General features: G+C 34.8%; 1 protein-coding gene across 7 annotated transcripts in view; it reads right to left on the bottom strand.

The window, feature by feature from the left end:
- Positions 1 to 26,624, bottom strand: part of LOC111054325 (protein bric-a-brac 1) — a 547,242-nt gene that overhangs the window by 495,414 nt on the left and 25,204 nt on the right. For 4 of the 7 annotated variants that reach the window (XM_039430499.1, XM_039430493.1, XM_039430497.1 and 1 more), the window contains exon 3: positions 13,376 to 13,424. The exons of 2 other annotated variants lie outside the window; for them this stretch is intronic. The gene's annotated coding sequence lies outside the window, so the exon portion shown is untranslated. Of the gene's footprint in view, positions 1 to 13,375; positions 13,425 to 26,624 lie in introns of those variants that run through there. One more of the 7 variants, XM_039430495.1, reaches the window with a different exon arrangement.

Below are 26,624 nucleotides of genomic sequence, written 5' to 3'. Positions count from 1 at the left end.
ATATTTGAGAAATAAGCTCTATAATAAAGTTCCAAGAGGATGGTTGATAAAGAAGCCTAAAATAAAAGAACTCCATACCTGGGTGTAAGAAAATTATTTTTATTCAATTAATGATTTGGTTTGATATTGATTAATGTTGTATGAATTTAAGATTCAGCTTTATGTATATCTTTAATTATTGTTATTTCTTAGAATGCAATATTGAGTTGGTTGAATGTTAATTATTGTAAGCCTATATTATAATATTTTATATATTAATATTAATGTACAAGTGAATAAGATATATCAAGACTCCACATCGGCGTACAAGTTTTCTTTTGCCGACGTGTAGCACAAAGTTGTTTTCCTTTTTGTTGTATTCTGTATATATTTTTTGTGCAATAAACGATTTGATTTGATGATCGCCGTACCCAACTAATAAAAAATGTTTGTAATCTCTGCCCTCTCTCATCATTACTTTGATAATATCACTGAAATTATACAATTATCTAAAAAGATAAACTTAAAAACTGAATTACAATCCAAGACGCATCCCAGTTTCTGATCAATTTATCGTACTTCTTTCTCACAAGGTCCTCTTTCATACACAATCTCTCTCTCTCTCATTTTTTCGCTGTAAAGACAACTGTTTCCTATCTCTATCAGCTTGTTACTATTTCATTCATCTTCAGAACTATCTATCCACTCCGAAACCGACCTACAGAGAAGTTATCTCTCGAAAGAAGAGACGCGGGTATTAGTTATTTTATCACGACTTCATTTATTTGGAGTCGAGCCCGGGAACCGGAATGATGTATTGACAGGCCACGTCCACGATCTTTCCATTGGAAAACTTTTCTACTTTTTTGGTCTGACGTTAACGTCTCTATCTATGTACTCAAATTATTTCTGGGAGGAAATTTACTGTTCAATATAATAGCGGAGATATCTTGTCCACCAACATGAACTCTTCATCTTCTACTTCATCTTCTACATGTAATTATGTTTTTGGTAAAATAAAGATTTGATTTGACTTCACTCTATCTACTATCCTTATAAATGATTCAGGACTAACCTCCAGAAGGCAAGAAAATTCCATATAAATCAAGTCTTGTGAAACGGGGACAGTAATGACAATAACTTGGACACAGCCTAGATACAATTATTTTTTTCCACCTTCCATGTAGAAGTAGAAGTCGAGAACGTTTAATGCAACCTCAATGTTTTCAATTAATGATTATTTTTCAATTTCTTAAATGAATCTTCAAACAAAAGTTTTCTCAATAATTATTCAGAAGTTAAGAAGGCCATATCCATTGAACCAACGTGATTCTAGTTTCTGTTGGTACACCTAATATCAATCTATAGTTACTTTAGCCTACTCAACTAGTTCTATCTGAAGTTTATTATACGATTCACTGAATATTACAACTGTATTATCCGGTTGTGGGAACCTGTCCAAATTCTTCAAATACTAATAAAGAATCGGAAGAAAATACGACCAAACGAATATAATAATGAGAGAGTTTTCAATCCTTCTCCACAGAGAGATTCTAATGTAATTTACAACACGAATGCTACAATTTTAGTAGGAAGTAGAAATGCTATCATAATTTCATTCAGGTAAAATATAAACCTTAAAGGATTAATATAGTCGACGCCAGCTAACCGACTTCGGAAGACAAAATGAACTGGTTTTCGCGGTTACCATCTTGGAAAACTGTTAAGCTAGGACAACCGGAAAAGTCTGAACGGAAAATGATCGAAAAGCACGCACCACTAATACGTTGTTCTATTAATTGAAGGGAGGTGCCGATTGGTCCTTGAACGGATTCTACTTAGCCTAATTGAAGGGCGGGGAATATCCCTACAGCAATGATATCATAGATTAAAATGATAAGTGGCTAGGAATAGCCGGATTCGTATATAGAAAGCAATGTGAACGAACCGTTCAATAGAAAGATGAGAATCAGGAAGAATGCATTTAGTTACTTCTGAACGATTTTCACTACCATCTTCGTAACCCTCTGTAATATTCTAACTTCAACGTTTGTAAGTGGTCCTCTTTTGAAGGGTTACATTTATGTTCTAAATAATTTTATGTTTACAAAATGTGCAATAAACAAATTTCTTTATTACAATATTTTCATCTCTTCATCATGCCCATGCCATAAACAAAACCAACAAATGGTTCATCTTGAAATCAGACTGTTAAAAATGAAAAAAAAGAGTGAAAAACATTTCAAGACAAGCACGAGGAATAAATCTGATGCCAGATAATGTAAATCATTGGGAAAGAATTCAGAGTATACTAGAAAAGAAATGTTGCACTCATTTGCTTAGTCAATGTTTACAATACCACACCATGAAATATAGAGACTGTACTAATAATAACACTAGTGTAAACTTTTATCTCAAAGTTTATACTATCTTTGAAATGTAGAACAAATAACATACTGCACCGCGCTTGAAAGAGAATGATACGTCTGATCACAGAATTACACTCTCTTCATAAATTATTTTCTCTCCCATTTTTGGTCATTTTCATTCAGTCTCCTTTGTTATCTTTTTGATCTTCTTATTATTATTATATTTATTACTATTATTAATTTATTTTTGGATATGAGTACAGATCATATGAATATGATTCGAATAAAACAAAAGTTCTGGCCCAATCTACTACCAATTTTTATACTGGATAAAATCTAAAAGAAATCGGTAATGTTTTTACTGTTGATAGCTCAAGTCCAATTCTCGTCCAAAAATATCGCACATTGAATAAATCAAGTTATTTCAAAACCTTCCTTCTTAGATTTTATTAAATTTTTTCTTTACATTTTTATTTTCTCTTTTATCAAAATATCGAATAGTCTCAATACATAAACAAATCAATTGAAAATTATACAAATTCATACATAAACAATTAAAAATTGCAATCATAATCACATCAAGAGAAAAATTTGGAAATTTATATGAGATCATAAAATACAGTATGGGATATTTATAATGATTAATATTATTTACAAATCATATTTTTGAACACTTGCAGTGAATAATACATGATCCAATCATTATTATGTTATCACTGTACTTCTGTTGAAAAAGAAACACCTATTTAAATTTTTTTTCTTCTGTTTTCTCTCATTACTTTCAGTGCCTGGGACACAGTTGCACAAAAACCTGTTAAATTTTAATTTTAACCACGAGCACCAATCAGAGAAGACTTTTCTGAGAAGATGACTTCTCTGATTGCATCACGTGGCATTTAATCAGGATTTAAAGTTAACAGACTTATGTGTAAACGGGTCTTAGGCACTACAATCTGGTGTGGCGCACTCACCAAAAGAAACCGTTATGAACGGTTTCTTGCCGTTATGAAAATTGATCACCTGACGCTAGTGTTCCCGCGCATCTCAAGTCTACTATTCAAAGATTTGAACCAGCTGGTGACAGGGCAATAACGCTGATGAAGACACAGGAGGTGTGCTATCTCTTCATAGTGAATCATTTAATAGAATCAACAGTTGCCAACAGTTTGCAATTATTGGATAATCACATTTTCTCGAATTTCGAGCTTATTTTCAATTTTAGGTGGAAATGTCACTGAATATTAATATTTTAGATATTTTTATGCTCAATCTTTACCAATTGAATTTTTTTGTTTAAATTGTATCTGAAGCCTGATAATTGAGAATCTAAAATCAAACTTTGCATAGATGGGGCGGAGCTCCTGAAATTTTTAGATATGGGACTTGTGGCAGTTGATAGACCTTATCGATGACTATTCCAGGTATAACTTTAATCGAAATCGTTGGAACCGTTTTCGAGAAAATCGCGAAAACCCCTGTTTTTGACAACATTTTCGCCATTTTAGCCGCCATCTTGAATCGCATTTCATCGAAATTGTTCGTGTCGGATCCTTATATTGTAAGGGCCTTACGTTCCAAATTTCAAGTCATTCCGTTAATTGGGAGATATCGTGTACACAGACGCACATACACTCATACACACACACACACACACACACACACACACACACACACACACACACACACACACACACACACACACACACCACACACACACACACACAAACCTTGAAACGTATAGAAATTTAGAAATTGGGGTACCTTAACTTTTTTCGGAAAGCAATACTTTCTTACCTATGGTAATAGGACAAGGAAAGTAAAAAATAATGTGAGATACAGAAGAAAAAAAGAAAATTTTTCGACTTTTTGAAACATGCCTACTTGATCATTTGCATCTTGCATGATTCCTGATTGAGTAGAAAATCTGTTCAATGTAGTCAAGTTTTGAATTTGGCATTTTTCTGTTATATTGTATCAATTTCCTTCATTCTATTCAGGTTTAGTTAAGATTACGATAAAAATGAATGGATAAGCACAATCACACTCAGTAGAATTAATACCAATTTTAAAATTTTCAAGTGAACTGTAGTTAATCTGTAGAAAAAACAGGTTATTGTAAATTTATCTCCGTTTTCCAATGAATGAGATTGAACGTAATGCATCCTCTGCCCACAAATACCTAGCGCAAATCACACCGCAATATTAAACGGAGAATATAAATGGAATAACAATTTATCGTCGTTCGGTTGCCGCTTAGCAAGTTGACATTTGATACCGATTCAAAACCTTTGAATGTTTCGGACGGACACACAGGAATACCACCACCACCCCCGCCGCCATCAACACCACCACCACCACCGCCTCCACCACCACCACCATCATCATCAACATCAACAACTGCAGCATTATTATTACAATAATGACATCGATAAAATTGAATGCCACGAATACCGGGGAGCTATGAATCGCGGCGTCGCATTATATTCACGCGGAAATATGTATTGAGAGACAATCGTCGAAATTTATATAATTCACAGTATTATCCGGATTTGGAGCGATGAGAGACAGAGAAAGAGAGAGACCTGAATAACCAAGCTTCCCTCTGCAATTCACCAACACAGCCTACCATAATAAAAGCCCCTGGTCAACAATATTTATACGTTTAGTTAGTTCAACGACAAATACGCGTACGATACAGACGCATGCACGCACGCACAAAAATGCGCAACGGATGCAAACGGATTACGCCAGTCAACGTTCATTGATAACGCACCCACTACTCATTTCACAATCGCTGCAACAATTTTGGAAATCAATTACAGGAGTGATACGGTATTGTACGATTTGTGGGAGGTGAAATGGGATAGAATAATCGTGAAATCATAACCTTGAACAGGATTGGTTGGAAATGTTTTGAAAATTTTTTTGATTGGAAATGTATTTTGTTCCATTCAATTCTTGTAATCTAGAATTGGCAATTGGTAATATGATTTGACCTGGAGTATTTTTGTACATGAATGACATTCTGAAAATTATATAGAAAGTTGAATAATAAGCATATAACAATATAGAAAGGTGGTAATGACATCGAGAGTTACGGCTAATAAGTGCGTTTGAAATCGAATGTCTTTATCCTCCAAAAACAAATGAATAAAACTTATAACATTTGAAAGAATAAATTGGATGGGCACATGGCTGTGGGAGAGAAGCAAGTTAAGATTGAACAGTATCTTAATTTAAAAAATCTGGTGTGGTACACTCACACAACTTTCCTTGCTCATTGAACTGTAAGCCCCATTCTTAAACGAGAATAATTCAGGGGAATAACATAAAGACGATTGGCGGCAACATATTTGAAACTACGATCAGACTTCTGTATATGTGTATATAGACTATAATAAATTGTTTTCAGAGTACTTTTTTCTTTGTGTAAATTGTGAAATTCGATAATTTTTTTTTAAAGTCGTCAAAACAGCTGTTCCACAGATGAAATATCACGTCTATGTGTTCTTTTTACTTTCCTTGCCCTATTAACATAGGTAAGGAAAGTATTGCTTTCCGAAAAAAATTAAGGTACCCAGATTTCTAAATTTCTATACGTTTCAAGGTCCCCTGAGTCCAAAAACATGACTTTTGGGTATTGGTCTGTATGTGTGTGTGTGTGTGTGTGTGTGTGTTGTGTGTGTGTGTGTGTGTGTGTGTGTGTGTGTGGTGTGTGTGTGTGTGGTGTGTGTGTGTGTGTTGTGTGTGTGTGTGTGTGTGTGTGTGTGTGTGTGTGTGTGGTGTGTGTGTGTGTGTGTGTGTGTGTGTGTGTGTGTGTGTGGTGTGTGTGTGTGTGTGTATGAGTGTATGTGCGTCTTTGTACACGATATCTCATCTCCAAAATAACGGAATGACTTGAAATTTGGAACTTAAGGTCCTTCTACTATAAGGATCCGACACGACCAATTTCGATCAAATGCAATTCAAGATGGCGGCTAAAATGGCGAAAATGTTGTCAAAAACAGGGATTTTCGTGATTTTCTCGGAAACGGCTCCAACGATTTTGATCAAATTCATACCTAAAATAGTCATCGATAAGCTCTATCAACTGCCACAAGTCCCATATCTGTAAAAATTTCAGGAGCTCCGCCCCAGCAATGCAGATAGATTCCCAATTATCAGGCTTCAGATACAATTGAAAAAAAATGAAGTGGAGTAGATTGAGCATGAAAATCTCTACAATTAATGTTCAGTAACGTTTTCACCTAAAATTGAAAATAAGCTTTAAATTCGAGAAAATGTGATTATTCAATTGCAAATAATTATTGTTGATTCTATTAAATCATTCACTATGAAGAGATAGCAGACCTCATGTGTGTCTCCAGCGTTATTGCTCTGTCACCAGCTGGCTCAAATCTTTGAATAGTAGACTTGTGATGCGCGGAAACACTAGCGTCAGGTGATCAATTTTCATAACGGCAAGGAAAGTTGTGTGAGTGCGCCACACCAGATTTTTTTTGGAAAGCAATACTTTCCTTACCTATGGTAATAGGGCAAGGAAAGTAAAAAATTAAGGTACCCCAATTTCTTAATTTCTATACGTTTCAAGGTCCCCTGAGTCCAAAAACATGACTTTTGGGTATTGGTCTGTGTGTGTGTATGTGTGTGTGTGTGTGTGTGTGTGTGTGTGTGTGTGTGTGTGTGTGTGTGTGTGTGTGTGTGTGTGTGTGTATGTGTGTGTATGTCTGTGAACACGATAACTCCATTCCTAATAAACCGATTGACTTGAAATTTTAAACTTAGGGTCCTTATACCATAAGGATCTGACAATAAGAAATTCAATAAAATTCAATTCAAGATGGCGGATAAAATGGCGGATAATTACTAAAAAACCATGTTTTTCACGTTTCTCTCGAAAACTGCTCTAACGATTTTGTTCAAATTTATACCATGGATAGCTATTTACAAGCCCTATCAACTGACATGAGTCTCATTTCTGAGAAAATTCCAGGAGCTCTGTAATATTCTTGAGAAAAATGGCGGATAATGACTAAAAAACTATGTTTTTCACGGTTTTCTCGAAAACGACTTGAACGATTTTCTTCAAGTTTATACCATAGATAGCTAGCTATTCATAAGCCCTATCAACTGACATGAGTCTCATTTTTGGGAAAATTGCAGGAGCTCCGTAATATTTTTGAGAAAAATGGCAGATAATTACTGAAAAACCATGTTTTCCACGATTTTCTCAAAAATTACTTGACCGATTTTTTTCAAATTCATACCCTGTATAGATATTTATCAGCTCTATCAACTGGCATGAGTCTTTTCCCTGGAAAACTAATGGGGGGTCCACCCCATCCTTTAGAAATGGACGTTGTAACCTCCTTCTAGTGCATGAGGTGGTAGGTAGAGCAGTTTATAAAAAGAACACAGTCATAGTCTAGATATTTCATCTGTAGAACAGCTGTTTTGACGACTTTTGAAAAAATCATCAAATTTCACAATTTACACAAAGGAGAAAGTACTCTGAAAACAATATTATATATACACATATAAAGTAGTCTGATCGTAGTTGCAAATATTTTGCCGCCAATCGTCATTATGTTATTCCCCTAAATTATTCTCGTCTAAGAATGAGGCTTACAGTTCAATGAGCAAGGAAAGTTGTGTGAGTGTACCACACCAGATTTTTTTGGAAAGCAATACTTTCCTTACCTATGGTAATAGGGCAAGAAAAGTAGAAAGGGTTATTAGCTAATAGATAATTATACATAAAAATCTAAGTTACACAAGTGCACGAGCGTCATGACCCCATATTATGATTTAACCATTGCAATCTAATCTAACCTAACCTGATCACAACCTTACAAACTTAGCCTGGACCTGGAGCCCTAACCAACTAACTCAAACTTATCTACAAAACAACTTCCTGTACAAACAACGATTATCAATAAGTATGCATAGTCGTTGGCCGAGTTATACAATCATATTTGCGAGGATGAAAGTATTTGGAGTAACATAGGTGAAGAGATTGGGAAGGGAGATGAGGAGTTGAAGAATTATTGACAATGATTAAGCCAAACGAGGACTGAATCTGGCAAACGTTAATAGGTTAATAGGGAACGCGTTTTCTCATATATACTGACAGAGATGAGGTGGTGAAGGAGAAGGGTGGAGGGGGGAATGATTAGAGGAGAGGAGTGATTGAGTACTTTACAATATATACTGGCTTATACACTTATACAATAGCTTACAAATATAGCAAAGTTATAGATGAATTTACATAACATAATAAACTAAGAAAATAATTATTAAACTGTATATGATATGAAAATAAGCAATTTGGAATAACTATACAAGATAATATTGTAATGCATCTACATATGATGAGGGGGAGAAGTTGGACGAAGAAGCAGGAGGAGAGCGAGAAGGACGATATGGGGGGAGGAGTAGGTGGTCGAAGATGAGGAGAATCAGGAGGTCGAGGAGGGGGAAAGAAGAAGAAGAAGAAGAAAAGGAGGGAGATGAGGAGTCGAAGGGGTAGTAAATGGTTGAGAAGGAAGAAGACAAGGGGAAGAAGTGGTAGGAAGAGGTTTGGGTGCAGTAAGGAAGAGGGGTGGTGCAGAGGTATAAATTAAGAGGAGGTGTAAGAGAAAGAAGATTAGAAGAATGATGTGGTCGAGGAGGCGAGGAGGAAGGAGGAGGAGGTAAATGAGAAAGAGGAGTAGGAGGACGTAGAAGAGGAGTATGAGAGGATGGCAAAGAATGATGAAGGGGGAGTGGAAAAGGAGGAGGTTTGGGAGGAAGAAGAGGTAGAGAAGATAGGAAAGGTATTGATGGATAAACGAGTGGTGAGTGAGGGGTGAAAATCATTGAATAGGTTGCCGTTCACAATCGAAAGTAGAACAATAAATTTTATGGTTGTGCGATTTGGCGACGCACAAGCATCAAGCACAATAACACATGAGTGTGAGTGCGCATTTGTGGCAAATCTAAATAGAGTAAATCACCATATTAAACCAATTGGCGATAAACATTGCGATTGTCCATGCTTTTGGAAGCGCTCACTCGGCTTCAATGAATATAAAGGCAGCATTGGTTGGCTTCCATCTGCACACTGTGCCTGTGCCATGCTATTGGCACACTGATAACATATTCCATCATTTGCCCAATACCAATGCCAGTGCCAGCATTATCAACCATCACCAATCGCTGTTTCACTGTGCAAGTCAAATATTACTGGAGGAGCATAGCTGCATCATTGTTTTTGCTTGGCCTTAGTTTTGATTTATATCAAGATTATTAAGTGATTTTAGTTAATAATTTACGTATTCTTGTATTAAACATGAATAGTTAGTTTGTACAAACTATTTTTGAACAAAATTTCGAAACTCACGAGTACTAAACTTGGATACTAGTCACATTTACTTGATGTAGTGACTAGAGCATTTAAAATATATTAAGAATTAATCAACTAGCATAATGTTTTCAACATGTATATCTTTTTGTGGTTGAAATTGATAGTCTATTATTATTATTATGCGTCAAATTCCCTTGTATGGAAATCGCTAAGATTTACTTTGGATGCTGTACTAGATCCTTATTTCTTCGATTCTCCCAATTTTTTTTTCATTCTGGCCGATATAGCCTCTCTTTTTCTTGGGAAAAGACTACATTTCTCATCTTAATTTCCACTGGTCGTATTTCCCACTTTGCAACACTCCTCCTGAATTGGGTTCGGTCAAATAATAGGTCATCATCAATTCCTGTATCAGATAAGTCCTTTTGTTCTTTTATAATCCAATTTCCCATATTTTTGCTCTTCACAAAAAGTAGAATTCTCTTCGTCATTCCATCCCCCAGCAGTCTCATCAAATGTCCAAAGAATTTTAATCTCCTCCTTTTGATATCGGCAGATACTTTCGAGTCTATTTCCACAACGTAGTTATTTTGCAGCCTATAACATTCTTCCGTTTTCCTTGGGTCAATTATTCTCCTAATGATTTTCCTCTCCACACGACATAAATCCTCAATATCCAGTTTGGTGTTCAAGGCTAAAGTTTCACTTGCATACAGAAACATGGGTTTAATTCAAATCAAATTAATTCATTCTCACAATTTACAAATCATACAGTTCAGTTAGAGTACATTCACAGTACCCTTACGTTACTCACATGTAGGCTTAAGCCTGAGTTTGTGAAGCCTGGCGTAAATCGCTGAATTTAAAATCGATATACTATTAAACTAAAATTGAGAAAAATACAGATTAAAAAATTTGATATGAATAAATGTTGATATTATAGAAAAAAGAAACAAATAATAGTCTGCGGAAACAGCCAGTTATAATATTGATGACTAAAACATTAGTAAAACGAAAAACTTACTGTGTTGTAATGTCATACTTTAGATTTTATCGAGAGACACTTCTTGTTTATATTCTCTTCTTGTTTCTTGATAGTATATTATTATAAATCAGAAATAATTTCTAAACAGTTAGGTTCCAACGAGGATGCCATTTGATATACAGGGTGATTCATAATTATGGTAAAATAATTTAATACGTGATAGTAGAGGTAAAAATAAGAAAAAAAGTTCGCATAAACATATGAGATATATCCATAAACGCTTCATTAGCGAGCTATACAGAATGAAAGATTTCGCCCGGAATTCAGTTCCTCTGGTGAAATACACCGATGCTGAATTGTTTGGGGACTAGTTTTTGAAAAACTTATGCTGGATTCATATGGAAAAATATCTGAAAAATTGAATAAAACTAGTCTGGAAGCTGTAGTGTGAGTAGTTTTTGAGGAAAAAGTTGAAATATGCAAAAAATTCAAGTAGAAAAACACAGACTTCTACGTTTGATGCCCAATAACTTTCTTTAATGACCAGTAAACAAATAATTTTTCGCAATAAAAATTGTAGAGAAATTAATTCTGAAGAGAATGATGTAAGCTGTGTAAACTAAATTTGAATAAAAGTTGGATAAAATGTATTCTTATGCAGTACATTACACCACAAAAATTTGCTGTTTTATGAGGAGAGAACTAATAACTCAATAGGTTGTAGCTAATTGCAAATAAAATATTCGGTTTTTTATGAAAAGTTTTTTTTTATATGAAAGTAGCATATCTAAATGACATTAAACTTATACCAAAATACTAGTAGATTATGCCATTAAGCCTGGGAGGAAGCTTGAACAGAAGTAGATGATCTCCTATGATTCCTGCCCAAATGTTTACTGAAAACTGATGTTGTGGAAGATTGGGATTGAGGGCATGAGGATTCTCACCTGCCCAAATATGTTAGTTGTGGACGTTAACGATAGCTGTTCTTGTAAAGTGTGCCTCGTCGGTAAATAAAACGGTTGTTAAAAAGTTTGGGTAAACAAGTTTTACTACAAACCATCGGCAAATACCAGTACGGGGAATATAGTCTCGTGGCAATAGAGTATGAACTTTGTGGAGGTGGTATGGATGTAATTGTTGCTCTTTTAGTATCCTCCAAATAATAGATTGATTGACATTAAACTGCACTGACAATTCTCTTGTGTTCTTCTCGGGATGTTCATAAATTTCATTAAGAACTTGTTCTTCTAACTCAACAGTCTTAGTAGATCGGGGTCTGCCTGCATAAATGTGCTCTTTGGATATCAAATAATCTGTCTCAGACAGACGTTGATGAATAGTGGCAAAAAACCTTGAACTTGGACATACTCGGTTAGGAAAGTTCTCTTAATACAAACGTCTTGCTTCAGTACTATTACAGTAGTGTCTCATTCCATACATTAAATGCATGTCAGCTAATTCGGAGTATGAATAATGTCTAAAATTACCTGCCATTTTTTAAAAAGTTAACACTTAACACAAAAGCAAAGTGAAATGGTTACAAATAACTGGTTAATAGGTTAAACAAAAAACACAGCGCGGCTACAGTAGTCCTAACTTACAGTTTGTTTTTTGTTCAACAGTGAGCTAAAATATTTCTGAAAATAATTTTCAGCTGATAATTTCTTTTAAATATTTTTTTATTAAAAACATAATAAATCAGCTGTTTTGGAACAGCTGTTCTTAAAATCAATGTTCTATTTGCAATCAGGTACAACCTATGAGTTATTAGTTCTCTCCTCATAAAACAGCAAATTTTGTGGTGTAATGTACTACATAAGAATACATTTTATCCAACTTTTATATAAATTTAACTTACATCATTTTTTTCAGAATTTAATTCTCTACAATTTTTATTGCGAAAAATTATTTGTTTACTGGTCATTAAAGAAAGTTATTGGGCATCAAACGTAGAAGTCTGTGCTTTTCTACTTGGATTTTTTGCATATTTCAACTTTTTTCTCAAAAACTACTCACACTACAGATTCCAGACTAGTTTTATTCAATTTTTCAGATATTTTTCCATATTATGAATCCAGCATAAGTTTTTCAAAAACTAGTCCCCAAACAATTCAGCATCGGTGTATTTCACCAGAGGAACTGAATTCCGAGCGAAATCTTTAAACCTGTATAGCTCGCTAATGAAGCGTTTATGGATACATGTTTATGAGAACTTTTTTTCTTATTTTTACCTCTACTATCACGTATTAAATTATTTTACCATAATTATGAATCACCCTGTAGAGTGCTCATGATTTAGAATCTATTAAATTGCAAAAACAAATTGTTCATTTCAAAAAGATACTATTTTTAGTGTTAAGGCAATTTGTCTTTGGTAGAGTGAGTTTACTCAATGTGGATTATAGAAAATTAGTTCATTTCTAGTAAGTTCTATTTACCAGTTCAATTTAACACACGTTGCAACAGTGATCACTATAGAAGATATCTATCTAATTAAGACATATAATGATATCTAAATTACTGTTTCAACAGTAATTTTTCGTCAAAACTCAATTATTAGTTCTATACTTCTTGATCACTTCACTAGGTAAAACATGTTCCTATGATAACAAAGTAGTAAAGGAAAAGTTAAAAAAACTACATAATTCCCAACTAGAGAAGAAAAATAGATGATAATGCAATAGTTTTACTTACAAAGAAGTCCTTGAAAGTTATATATATATGATTCAAGTTTATTCCTGATCTGAAAAAGAAGAGAAATACTGTTTTAAAAATTTAAATTCTATCAAAATGCAATTATTGGCTCGGTTGAATGGGAGTGCAAAAACACTGCGGCTCATATGCACTACCTACGAACAACGCTAATCTTGTGATCTTGTATTGGTTTCTACTGCATTACTGTAAATTGTAGCTAATAGTCGCATTTAGTTTGATTTGTTATATTCCAAGTTTAAACCAACATCTGACCTATCTCCGTTTAAACTAGGATTTTCTATATGGGCCTTGAGACGCCAGGCTAATAAAACAGCCAAATTAGAGATAATTATATAGACAGTAGGTTTGTTTTGTAGGAGTGTCTCAACTACGCGACACTTCTTCAATCACTACCTCCAAATAATCACTTATGCCCTTTTCTCAATGTATCTAGAATGATAATTATCTAGTTTCCCTTTCCAATAAAATATAACATTTTTCTACCCAAAAGGAAATTCCTTCCTACTCATTTAATTATTCAATTTAGAGTCCATATTCCCTCCATTAGTGACAATAATAAGACTGTTTGCAGACGATAAAAAACAAATAGCTATGCTGTTACTGGCCAGATTTTATTGGCGAATATGGCAGCGTGTTATGACGTCACAAGCGTTCAAAGCGAGCGCTATGCGGCAAGTCGACTTTATCGCGACTAAAAACAGTGAGTGACGATTTAAAACTTGCTAAGAACCATGAAGCAGAGTAACTATTGGGTTGGCTTGCAAAATCGCAACAATATTCTAAAGCTATTACTGAATTTCCTCCGAAATAATAACTATTATCGTTGTTCCACTGCAGTCGAGTCGTATCCTATTTACGAATGACGAGATTCTCGTTTGTAAAATCGTAAAATGAAAGAAACGATCTAAGCTCTCGCAGATTAAAATAGTACGTTTCTATGTGGATCACAATACAAAAGAATAATAGATGCTGTTCAGTGAGAAAGGAAGAGATAGATATATGGCGAGATATTACTACCATTTGATTGTTGAGATAAAATTTCATCAAACACATTATTTAAGTAAGTTTATAGCTGGACTGCTGAGATGAAAAGTCCACTTAAATCAGGGAACAGACTGCAAATCAAGTAAAGCAATGATCTCTTTAAAAAGAGTAAGATTGTAATATGTATTTATCTTTAAGAGTAACTACTGTCATCAAGACTGCAGTATTTTCTAGTTTCAACTTCAATTATTCTCTTTTATTTTTCAATTAACTTGATTATTGGAAACAGATTTTTAGAACATTCTGTTCAAATAATCTAAACTTATTTATTGCCTCTAAATAATTGAACACATTATTATTAGTAATGTTTATAAATGAGTTCTTGAGTTCTTTGTTACCCAAGTACGCGTTGTTCACCTGATAACTGAATTCAATATAATCAAAACAGAAATAGATCAAAATAATAGTTCTTTTGTTTATTCATTTCTGATTGGTTTGAAAACTGTAGATTCGTTCTTTAGTTGAGACAAGATCAATGAATTTCCGTTTGTTTCGCAAGTTTCAAATTTTTCCCATTTATATTTTTCAATGATAGTACTTAGAATCAGATTCCCCTGCCTATGGGATACATTCCGTCTAATAATATTCATTCATTGCTTCTCAATAACCTCACAACACATTCGAGGATCATTTAAATTCATATCGTACATAGTTGCTGTTTTTCTAGAAAAAAAGCTTTATTAAAAATGTCACTCAGTACTCTCTCCCAACAGGAAAATTTGGCCACCGACCACAGGTGTCGGGCATTGAGGGGTAGGGGAGGGTGAAAGGGGGAAGGAGAGGGATTTAATCTGGAACCGAGAAATTCGCAGAACGGACCCGGTTCGACCATTATTATCCTCGACGTTCGATATTTGATATTTGCTCGGTGTCTGTATACTTCAAGCCGCAGGGGACCAAAATCCTAGTGATGTACCTTTTTTAATTGATAAACAGAACTGGGAGAGGCGGAGGAGTACAAGAGGAGGAGAAGGTGGTGGTCAGGAGGAGGAGGAGTACTCAGTGGTCGTTGGGTGATATTTTTTTAGGGTTATACATCGGTGGCTGATATGAGGGTGATCCACTCAATGAAATAAACCCAGGTGAACAAAACTCCCTCCCTCATTCACTAGTACCCTCATGACCGCAAGTACAACAAGTAGTCTCAGACACACTAGCATACAATACCACAAGCAATATCTATCAATTTAAAGTCTCCTATAATTATGTTCCAAAATATCAATATATTTTTGAAAGTTATTGCAAGCTTATGCCAACATAAGGGTCTTATTCTTAAACAATTCACAAGTACTCAAAACCCTTAAGTTTGAGTTTAGATTCCATTTCTCACTAGTAACATGGATATGTTGCTCCAAAATAAACTAAATATTTCTCACTCTGTTGAATAAATAATGCTTTCTCCCTCTCATCGTATTCTGTACATCAAAACAAGAGAATCCAGTTTATAGGGCCGTGAGTTTACACTAGGAAGGCAAGTGTATATAAGGGAGCATACATGTTTAAGGGGGTCTGCAACGAATTGTTTAATATAAAGGAGGCAAAGCTGCTGCCGCATTAAGAATTTAAGAATGCTATGCCCTTCCACCCCCCTCCACTACACCCTTCACATCTCACCGACAGCATGCAGGCCCAACTTTCCACGAAAGAAATTAAAGATTTATCAAAAAGCAGGCAGCATTGCTCTAGCCAATAGCTGCTGGTTTACAGTTGCTGAGTTCAGCAGGTACACTGTATCCTATTATTGGTATCCTTATGAACACAAAAGTACTTCACACATAGATACATACAATTCGTCTGCAAATGGAAATTCCAAATTTTTCATTATGTTTTTTGCAAAGAAAATCAATCAATCAATGTTTAACAACTTCAAAACACAATCAAATTATTACTCTTATTGTAGATACGTGTTCCTGAATTTTGTCAATAATTTTATGATTTTTATCTGTACGGTAACGCTTTACAGAATAAAAAATAACATATGATAACCTTGTGAATAGAGAAAAATGCATATAGAATAGGTCAAATTTGCAATAGCTGTTCTCCATCGATTGTACATGGGGGGGGGGGGGGGGCAATAGGACCAAAATAGAACTGAAAAGAGAAATACAATGAGTGATCGCAAGAAGTAATTTCAATGTAAACAGACAAATATAAAGATAAAGTCAGCATATTGGAATAAAGCAATGCGATATGACTAGGAGATGTCTGGCATTGCTCCTCCAGTTTCTAAAAATCGTCCTTGTTTTTACAATCAGATGGAAAATTTCTTCAATTCAAATACTTTCTTTTTACTTTCATTCTAACGTTCTTCAGAGAAAGACTGGAAACTAATTTATTATTTATCATTATTATATTCACAACTATATAACAATAATTTTAACTTCCTTTTTACCTTTTCCCCAAACTAACTTCTCCTATCCTTTATACCCCCTTACTACCCTCTATTCCTGTGTGTTTTCCCTTGGAGGAGATTTGTTCTAATATGTGTTACAACTTAAATTCAAATCATCCCTCCCTTTAAACGTTTGAAATCTGAATCCTTCAGAGATCTCCGCCAATAATATATCTACAGCACAAACTAAGTGTAGGCAAAGTACTAACACAACCTATCATCACCAAGCACACTCGCATTACAGCTTACATTTATCAGCTGCCTTCTTAATATTCATTTCCATGTATGCATGTGTGCCTGCCTTCGTTTGCTGCATTATTTATTGCATCGTTCGTCTTCCTCTTCCTCACAACAGTCGCCATCTACCCCCCCTCCCTCCCTCCTCACCACTTCTGTTCGACCATCTTGCAGCTGTCACCACCCAACAAACTATCTTTCATCTCACTTCACTTGTCTCTTTCTTTTACACCAATGAACGATCTATTATTATGTATTTAAAAAAGGAAATTGGAGATTGTATTAGCTTTGGGACACTCTTTTCATGAAAGTATCAGGTTACATTATAAATCAACACAAACAAAATAACTAGAAGAATGAAATATAGAAGAAAAATTATTGAAAGAATAGAATGGGATTTTTATTTGAGAAGCGGCGAAGTTCGAATATTAATGTCCACTCTACCGCATGAATGAAATATACTTCGTTAGCAAACCCAAAGTAATAGAAAAAGGAGACGAGAAAGATTTAATCAATCTTCCTCCTCCATTTATCCCTCGATTCAATCAGTACTAGGATCCTCATTTCTTTGAGTAATGACTAGTAACACATTCTATTGGCAATTGCGAAGTTAGCAAATGCATATTTCGGTGCTAATAATTGGCATCGGTGACCAGCGGCGCATTCATAATGAATCGCGCCCCAATAAAAAACCTTGAATAGTCGTTTTCTCTGCTCAATATAACGAAAATTTGATAAGAAAACAATTTGTCGATGGTTAATTGCTTCGGTAAAAAACTGGAGCACATACCGACGATGACTTAGTGACAACGGTAATTATTTCATCAGTGATTTGATTCTCCTCCGCACAAAAAAAATCACCGAAATTCGAAATCATCGCGAAAAAAATGTTAACGGAGACCAATTAAGACTACAAGCGTGCAAATGCAATTTACTTTCAGTCGCGTAACAATCATGTGGATTCTTACTGGTTGCCCCTCCAGGCTCAACGATGCGATCTCTGCACAGAAACGGTTCTAATGTTTTTTGTCGCTCTGTTGTGTCATGAAAAAATTCGTTACGATCGAAGTTCAAATTTAAGCAGAAATTGTTTTTTCAACGAGCCTGCAGCGCTATTACAATTGGTGCGGAGACATCCTCGCTCCGTTATATTGCGCGCTGCAAGTTCATCACAAGTGAATTGTAATCGAACCGACAAATTTGATTAGAATTCTGTTCACCCTCCTGTCTCCTACTACCCTACTACCTACATGACCCGCAATTCTTTGCAATGGAAATATCGACTGGCATATACTGTACAGTTTCACCCTGTATGTGAATAAAATGAGGAGAAATAAAGCCTAGGATACTATGAGAAAATATTCCTAAAGAGTTCGTCAGACTGTGTGGATCTTGCATTGTGTTGATCCTCACTGAACTCTTATTCTTTATTCGCAGTTACCTCTGCATCCTAATGAAGAGAGGAAATTATATATGAAGGAAAATTTACGTTCTAGCTGTTAAACGGTTCAAAATATAGAAGATTGTAAACGTTACAGGAAGGGAGTGAAGTAAATGTTACAATTGTTCTGCGGAGTCTTCACACAAAAATAATCCACGAATCATTTATAGATACGGCCAAAAACTATCAATCTGAGTGGTCCTACTAATAACACCATCATATATTAGATCATCAATCCACAGCAGTTGTCAAACAATCGATCAGCTAAGTTTTCAGTGCGATCATCGTGTAACAAGGTTTATGTTGCACATTGTTGCGAGCCTGACAGTGGGATCTTCTGCTATTCTTCCCCCAGCGCGCGCAAAACAAAACCAAAACCCGCCAACGTTTTACACACAATACGGTGCGTACGAGTTTTATCACCTTGTAAAAGACTTTCAAAACATTCAAACAGCCAGATACGGTTACTGATTGCCCCTGTACTGCCTGCAGCGTCTCACTGGGCTTATATTGCTTCCACAAGAGCTCAGACACTAAAAGTAATGTGATGAGCAGTCAATCAATCTATATCTATATACTAGAACAATCGTTATTTTACTGCCGTACCATCATTATTATATATTATTGGCGCTGCGGTAGTGTTTTTCTATATGCGCAAGTATAGTCGACTAAAATGATACCTATTAACATAATAGTAATGCTGTAATAACACCCAGTTTCACATAGATAAATCGTTGTACCCTCGTTGAAAAGCCAACGTCATCTGTGAGAGCCAGTGTGCTCTACTAACTCACCGTACCCAGCCCACTCATTTTCAAGTGTAGTTTGTTGAAATCTTATTTGTAAATTGTTAACCGTAAAAATTGACACACCAATGAAAGATAAGGGTTTACAAGTCATATTACATACTACTACACATACTACCAAGTACTGTAGAGCAGAAAGCAAAATTACTTCTACATTAATTTGAGAGATAGGGTAATATATCAAGTTGAAATCTAATATCCAGATAATGAGTTACCCGGACACTGTCATGCATCAATTAGTCCGGATAATCGGTGCTCTACTGTACCTATATACAATATATTGTAGATTGATAATTAAGTATTAGTGCAAGACTTCGAAAATAATACTTCAACAATCAGAAGTTCCAAGTTTTCTTGTAACTGTTTTTACAGTTAGGTTACACGTTACATGCTACAAATTATTTACAAGTTAAAATTATTGTGTTTTCGTATTATTCATTCATATAACTTGAGTGAAATGTTATTCCAATATCAGAATAACCATCTAATCAGACAAGTTGGTACTGTAGCCCAGTCAATGAAGGCAAAAAATAGGCATTTGTCGGAACTAATTAGTGAAAAGCTGAAACTTTGCCCAATGTTACATTAGTATAAGAGAAGTTCCCCTACAAAAGTCCCCGACCCTACCCCTCTTGCTTCCCCCCCCCACCCCCTTTTTAAGTTAAAATGTCGATGTTTACTAAGAAGCTCGATATCTCAGTAACCAATCATCGAATAGAGTTGAATTTTTTTAGAAAGGTTGCTAATATAATGGTCTACAATAATGGGTCTATGCTTTTTCACGATAAAAATGATAGTTATCCTGATATAAACAAAAACATCTAAAAAAATGAACTTTTTTCAACTAGACTCATTTTTGTTTCACAATTTACTTATTTGTAAGCAATTTTATCGAAAAAAACTTTGAATGAAAGTTTAAGATCTATTCTTTCTCAATCCAACGATATAAATCTTGCTTACAAAAAATCGGAAATGTCGCTCTGGGAGGGGGAAATAGCAACGCGCTACACTTTTACGCTACGAGCTACGCGGTCCCCTCACATCAAGCTCGCACAAGCCATGCGTCTATTTGAAAAACGAGAGATTCTCAGTTATATTTTATTCTTCAATACTCATAGTTCAGATTGATAGAATAGTTTTTATGTTCAATATAAAAGTAGCTTGTTTTTGTGGCTTTAAGTTCATAAAATTATATTGTTAGATTTTAAGAGAACCATTGTGACTAGATGTTGTATAGAATGCATAATATGGATATTTTTGAAGATACAAATGCAGAGTGAGGCTAATAGCATAACTATATAACATATAACTATATTATATACAAAAGACTAAGTATTTTGTATGCTACATTTTGACAATACAGTGGTGAGCTGGGCCCATAGAAATAGATGACATCTATTATTATGGCTGGGCCGGGCAGTAGGGGTGCGGCGCTAACGTTGCTCCTCTCAATATTGTTTTTGTTGCTAAATAAAGAAAAGAAACTCGTTCTTTGCATTCTTGTATGAGTGGCATTCTCATCCCTCATGTCAGTTTCAGAGGGAAGTTTGCCAAGTTCGGACGTACGTGGTAGACTTTTCGTAGTGAAGCACGTGGTAGATTTTTCGTAATTTTTCGTTGTGAAGCACGTGGTAGATTTTTCGTAATTTTTCGTAGTGAAGCACGTGGTAGATTTTTCGTAGTGAAACACGTGGTAGATTTTTCGTAATTTTTCGTAGTGAAGCACATGAATGGATGCTACAGATTGGGGCTGGAAGATGGAAATGGTGAAGAAAAATGGTGATCACAAGAAAAGTTTAAAACCGGTACAAAGCACCAAACCCTTTGCACCTGATGACCTTCTGCACCTTGTGTCTTGTAGCTGTAAGACATCATGTCTTAAATATTGTGGGTGTCGGAAAGTGGGACTTGATTGCTCTGCCATGTGTGAGCACTGTGATGGTCTTTCTTGCGAAAATAGTCCTAATATTGATGAAATTATTGATCACGAGATTGAATTGGATTGTCAAGAACAGTAAAAGAAGGAAGAGAAGAAGAAGAAGAAGGAGAAGAAGAAGAAGAAGAAGAAGAAGAAGAAGAAGAAGAAAAGGAAATGAGGAGGAGGAGGAAGAAGAGAAGAGGAAGAAGAGGAGGAGGGGAGGAGAAGAGAAAGAAGAGGAGGAGGGGAGGAGAAGGAAAAAGAGGGAGAGTGATTTTGAGAGAATGACTATTGTATATAGTGTGAATATTAATTTAAGTGGTGGGTGGGCGGTCCGTGATGGTGTTTGACACCTGCCGGTTTGAGCCAGTCCGGGACACGGCGGGTCCATAGGTGGTGGATGATGGAACAACCCTAAATGAGGGTTAGGAATAATCCCCCGAACCAAAACTGGCTCTCTTTATATGCTTTTGAAATGCTTCTACTGCCAAACACTGAGATCTAATTTTGGGGGTTGAGGGACCCCCTCTACCCCCCTTCTTCATGTTTAATTAGCTTGGTAGTATCAAATTTGAGCTAAGCGCCCAAAAATACATATAAAACAACTGAAGAAAGATTTTCCGTCCGAGTGAATGTGTTAATCATATAACATGCAATAATAATGATGATAATGAAGGGTCGCGTCAAAGCGTAGCGCGCTGCTATTCCCCCTCCTAACGCAATATTTCTTATCGTTGGTATGCTAAATTATACATCGTTGGATTGAGACAGAATAGATCTATAGCCTTTGTTGGAGGCTTTTCTCGATAAAATGGCATACAAGAAAGTTAATTGAGAAATAATAAAAAATTTAGTTGTAAAAATGCAATTTTTTTAGATATATTTATTTTTATCAGGATAACTGTTGGGTTTATCGTGAAAAAGAAATAGAATCATTATTTTAAACTATTATATTACCAACCATTTGAAAAAAAAATCAACTCTATCCGATGATTGGTACCTGAGATATCGCGTTTGTAGTAACTACCTGTTTTTTCCAACTTCAAAGGGGGGTGGGGGGGGGAAGCAAGAGGGGGAACTTTGGGGACTTTTGTGTACAAACTTCTCTTATACCAATATAACATTGGGTAAAGTTTCAGCTTTTCACTAATTAGTTCCGACACAAAACCTTTATTGACTGGGCTACTGGTACAATCTACATTCTACAGTAATGAAGAGAGTTCTAACATTGAAAGGAGCCCCACGATATCTAGCGTTAAATCCAAGAACTAACTCTATACGACACCCAACATTATCCTTCGTCAAGACTTCCCCATGAATTATTTGGAAGGAGTTTAAAAGGTTAATGTTTGTTAAACAAATTACTGCAAGGCAACATTTCGATAAAATCAACAATCACAACAATTGAAACATCTTGAAAGATTATGAGGTATATTTTTATCATTGATCATGCACATGTAATCTAACATTTTATCCATTAATTTGAAGTTTCTAGTCGTTAGGAGACAATAGAAGTTTTTACATTTTCTTTAATCAAATACAAAATTAAAGTAAAAGTGTAAAATTTTGTCGAGATTTGATCAACATATAGCTCTTCTACCCTATAGAATGCTTACTACATTTTTTAAGATGCTACTAGTCTATTTTTGCAGAGCATCCAGAAAATAATTAGGGGGTTGAATAGTTAACGGTCGGCAAGTGATATGAGCAGCAATGAAAATGATAAACAGCAACATTACCGAGGTATATTATAAGCCAGAGCTTCTTCAGTGCTGAATGAGGAATTATGAGCTTTTAAAGTTGTTCAAAGTTCTCTTATTTTTATTCCTGAGGCGGCCAACAGTTTGGGCTCACAACTTACTCGTAAAGCGAAGATTTATCGTTATGTAAGTGGCTGGCCACTAATTTTTCTCAGCGGTTTTTCAGCCCACTTTACATAAAATAAGGTTAATTTATGTAAATGTACTTAAATTATAAATTAAGTAAAAGAACTTACAATATTTGTTGGAATGGAATTGTAGAAAGTGAAAACATAGATTTATTTTTGGACTATAAAAAATTGGGAATTTTTTATCGAGCTTGTTATTTCTTCCCTTATTATTGTTATAATTTGGACTTTCATAGATGAATAGGATTCAAGGTTCATCATGATTGAAATTGAAAAAAAAATACTTTGAGTTAAACAATAATAATTATTATGTAATACCTTGAGTTGGCCATTGAAGAGATGAGTAGACTACTCTCTCATTAGCACAAGAGCTAAAATAATACAAAAAACCAAATTGGTAACTGAATGCCTCTATTAAAAGAACCACCAAAAATCTTCCAATGAATTCTAGAAAGCCTTTGTCGAATAACTCTTGGATTTATTACAACAATAAAGATAGGAGAAGCACTCGCATTATAAAGAAAGCTACAGAAGAAACTGATGAGGAATTCAGTTTCTAAAGAATGTCATTTCAACATACTGGAAAGTAACTACTAACTCAAATTAATTGATATTTACATATCAATTCAAAGATAAGACTTTTGTCTTATCAAGACAAAAGATTTTGTATGTAAATAAATGAATAAAATAAGACAAAAGACATTATTCTTCAAATGCTGGTGGAGTTCGTCCATCAACAAAAAATTATTAAATCTCTGGAAAATAATTATTATTAATGAAAAATGGAAAATATTCTATTACTCTAAACTTCTATTACTTAAAATATTCTATTATATAGGAGCAAGAATAAATTACACAAGATGCACTTTGTATTTTAAGGAGTGAAGTTAGAACCGAAGATCATTATACTATTTCTTATATTAAAGAACAAGAAAAGAACATTACTCCAAAACTATGTTATCGTTTTGAAGAAATTACATTTACATAAGAGACAATAATTTATTTATTCGTATTATGATTTTGTGATTGGCTCAAATTGAACACGTCAACACAACGTAGCTAACATTTGGACAAACGATATGACCTGACAAGTCTTAAATAACGATCAAAATACATTTACTTAGAGCAGCTTACATTGTTGTGCTTCAAATGTCAGCTAATCAAATCTGTACTCGGTGTTTCGAAATCCTAAATTCCGCTACTTGAACAAATACATGTTCCGCATTCTACGTTGACATCTGCTAATTGGAGTAAATATGATGGGGGCTTTCTGCAGCAGTGTTGGACCAAATATAATGTGCATTATACGTAGAGAGAAAATGAAGGAGAGAAAGAGAGAGTGAGATATATATATATATATATATAAAATGAGGGGAGACTAGACATGGAGTAAGAGAGAAAATGTATATGCAAGAGGATGTGAGGAGATAGATAATGAGAGATAAAATGAATAGAAAATAAAGAGGACAGATTGACAGAGAAAGTGTGACAAAGAGGGGGTTAGAATGAAGGAAAAAGCGGGAGATAGAGGAAGTTGGAAAAAGAAAGAAAATGAACGGTAAAGGGAAAGAGATAGAATGGCGAGAAAGAAAGTAATTAGTTCAGAGTGTATTTCTTTATACATGGATTGCAATAATATACGTTGGCTTGTATAATTCGTAATCAATTGGCACAATATTGGGAGCTGTTCATTTTATTTCCAAAGTCAGTGGAACTATGAACGTACTATCATCCATTCTTAAGGTAATTTCACAACGCCGTAGTGTAGCTTGAAATACATTCTACCAGAAAGAGAGAGCGATCATGAGGGAGAGTGAAAAAAGACAGAGAGGTAGAGATGTTTGCATCTTTTGCGCAGAGCAGAGGGTGTTGGGCGAGTAAATGTGGATAGGGACGATACAATGCTTGCTTTCATCAACTGAACGTCAGTCAAATTTATCAGTTGCGTCTGTTTTAGCGCTTAATATAACATGGCTGCCTGCCTGGATGCAGTTTATTTACAGGTAATAGGAGTATTTGTCCTACGAAATCACAGCTACCTTCTCCTCATCATATAACTTGACACAACCGAAATACCACTGGCAAATGCGGCGTTTGCCACGCCAAACTAAAATAAACAAATATTGTTACATCCGATGCGACCCCGGACTAATTTTATTGGTCTAATGCGCTCAAATGCAGAATAAAGGTATTTGTTTTGATTTTTGGAGGAATTCCAAAGATAAACAAATTTAGTAAGGAAAAAAATTGTTTATCTGAAAAATTACCGATAACAGGAATGCATGATCGAGTTGATTCATTTCATCCGGAAAAAATTAAGGTGATTTCGAGTTTAAAGAAGGAATTAGAATGTACGATTAAATTTTGTATGAGATAGCTAGAAAACTGGTAAGTTCCTAACAAAGTCCAGCAATTGTTTTGCGAGTAGTAGCTTGTTCACTTCCAAACAATATTGAAATATATAATTCTATAAATGATATTCAAATTTAGACAACCTATGAATTGTGCAGAACTATTAATTTGAACTATAAACGTGTTAACTATGAACATCACAGGTTGTAGCTAAAGATTCAAGCTTATTTAGCCTATTTGTTTATTTGAATTTATTTTATTCCTAAATAACCAAAACTTCCGCATCAACAGTTTTATTCAAATGACCTAAAATCAATAGTCTTCATTTCCATAATATGTGTGTGATATGAATTTGAACTTAGTCTATGGTTGTAGGCAACCTATAAACTGGAACAAAAATAATTTTTTTGTTGTATAATTTGCTAAATTTTGTGAATATTTTGAAAATTCAAGTGGATGAGCTACATTTATTTAATTTTAGTTGAAGGTCAATTCACTTGGTAGGTTTTTTAATAACCAACTCTTCCTCAACCATAGTTGTATTCACATGACCTAAAATCTCAAACTAGTCTTCATTTCCATAATAGGCCACTATTTCGCAGTGGGCAATTTATTTAACCTAATCCTATCGTGGACTAATAAAACAATAAACATGGGTTCGTTTAAAACGGGTAGATTTTAATCGACTCTTAATTGTACCGCCATTCTCGAAAGTAAAATTCCACACAAAATATCACGTTATATTTTATTAACATGAAAACATGTCCAGGTTGGGGATTTTCGGCTTTTAAAGATTGAAGTCTGATTTTTATCAGGCCGGTCATTTCGGTTGTTATTGAGCTTTGATTGCTGCTGCTGTGTGCATGCAATTGTCGAGAAAGCGTGTGACTTTGTCAGACATTTGACTTTAGGGGTATAAAAGTTTTATTATCAAAGGAACTCAAAACTCATTTTAGCATACACTTATTATATATTATTTCTTTCATTCTTCATTTCCCTATTATTATAGTTTTCTTTTTTCCTCTCTCTATCATTGGCTTTTTGATTCCCACTTCACCCCAATTAAAGTAATCTATGCACCTATCTAAACTCTCTCTCTCTCTCTGTTTTTCTTCTACATCCAACAACAAAACATCTTATAAATTCTATT

This window comes from Nilaparvata lugens, chromosome 6, assembly GCF_014356525.2.
Source record: "Nilaparvata lugens isolate BPH chromosome 6, ASM1435652v1, whole genome shotgun sequence".
Taxonomy (NCBI): Eukaryota; Metazoa; Arthropoda; class Insecta; order Hemiptera; family Delphacidae; genus Nilaparvata; species Nilaparvata lugens.
The sequence above is the reverse complement of the archived record's forward strand: the minus strand, read 5'-3'. Positions and strand labels throughout refer to the sequence as shown.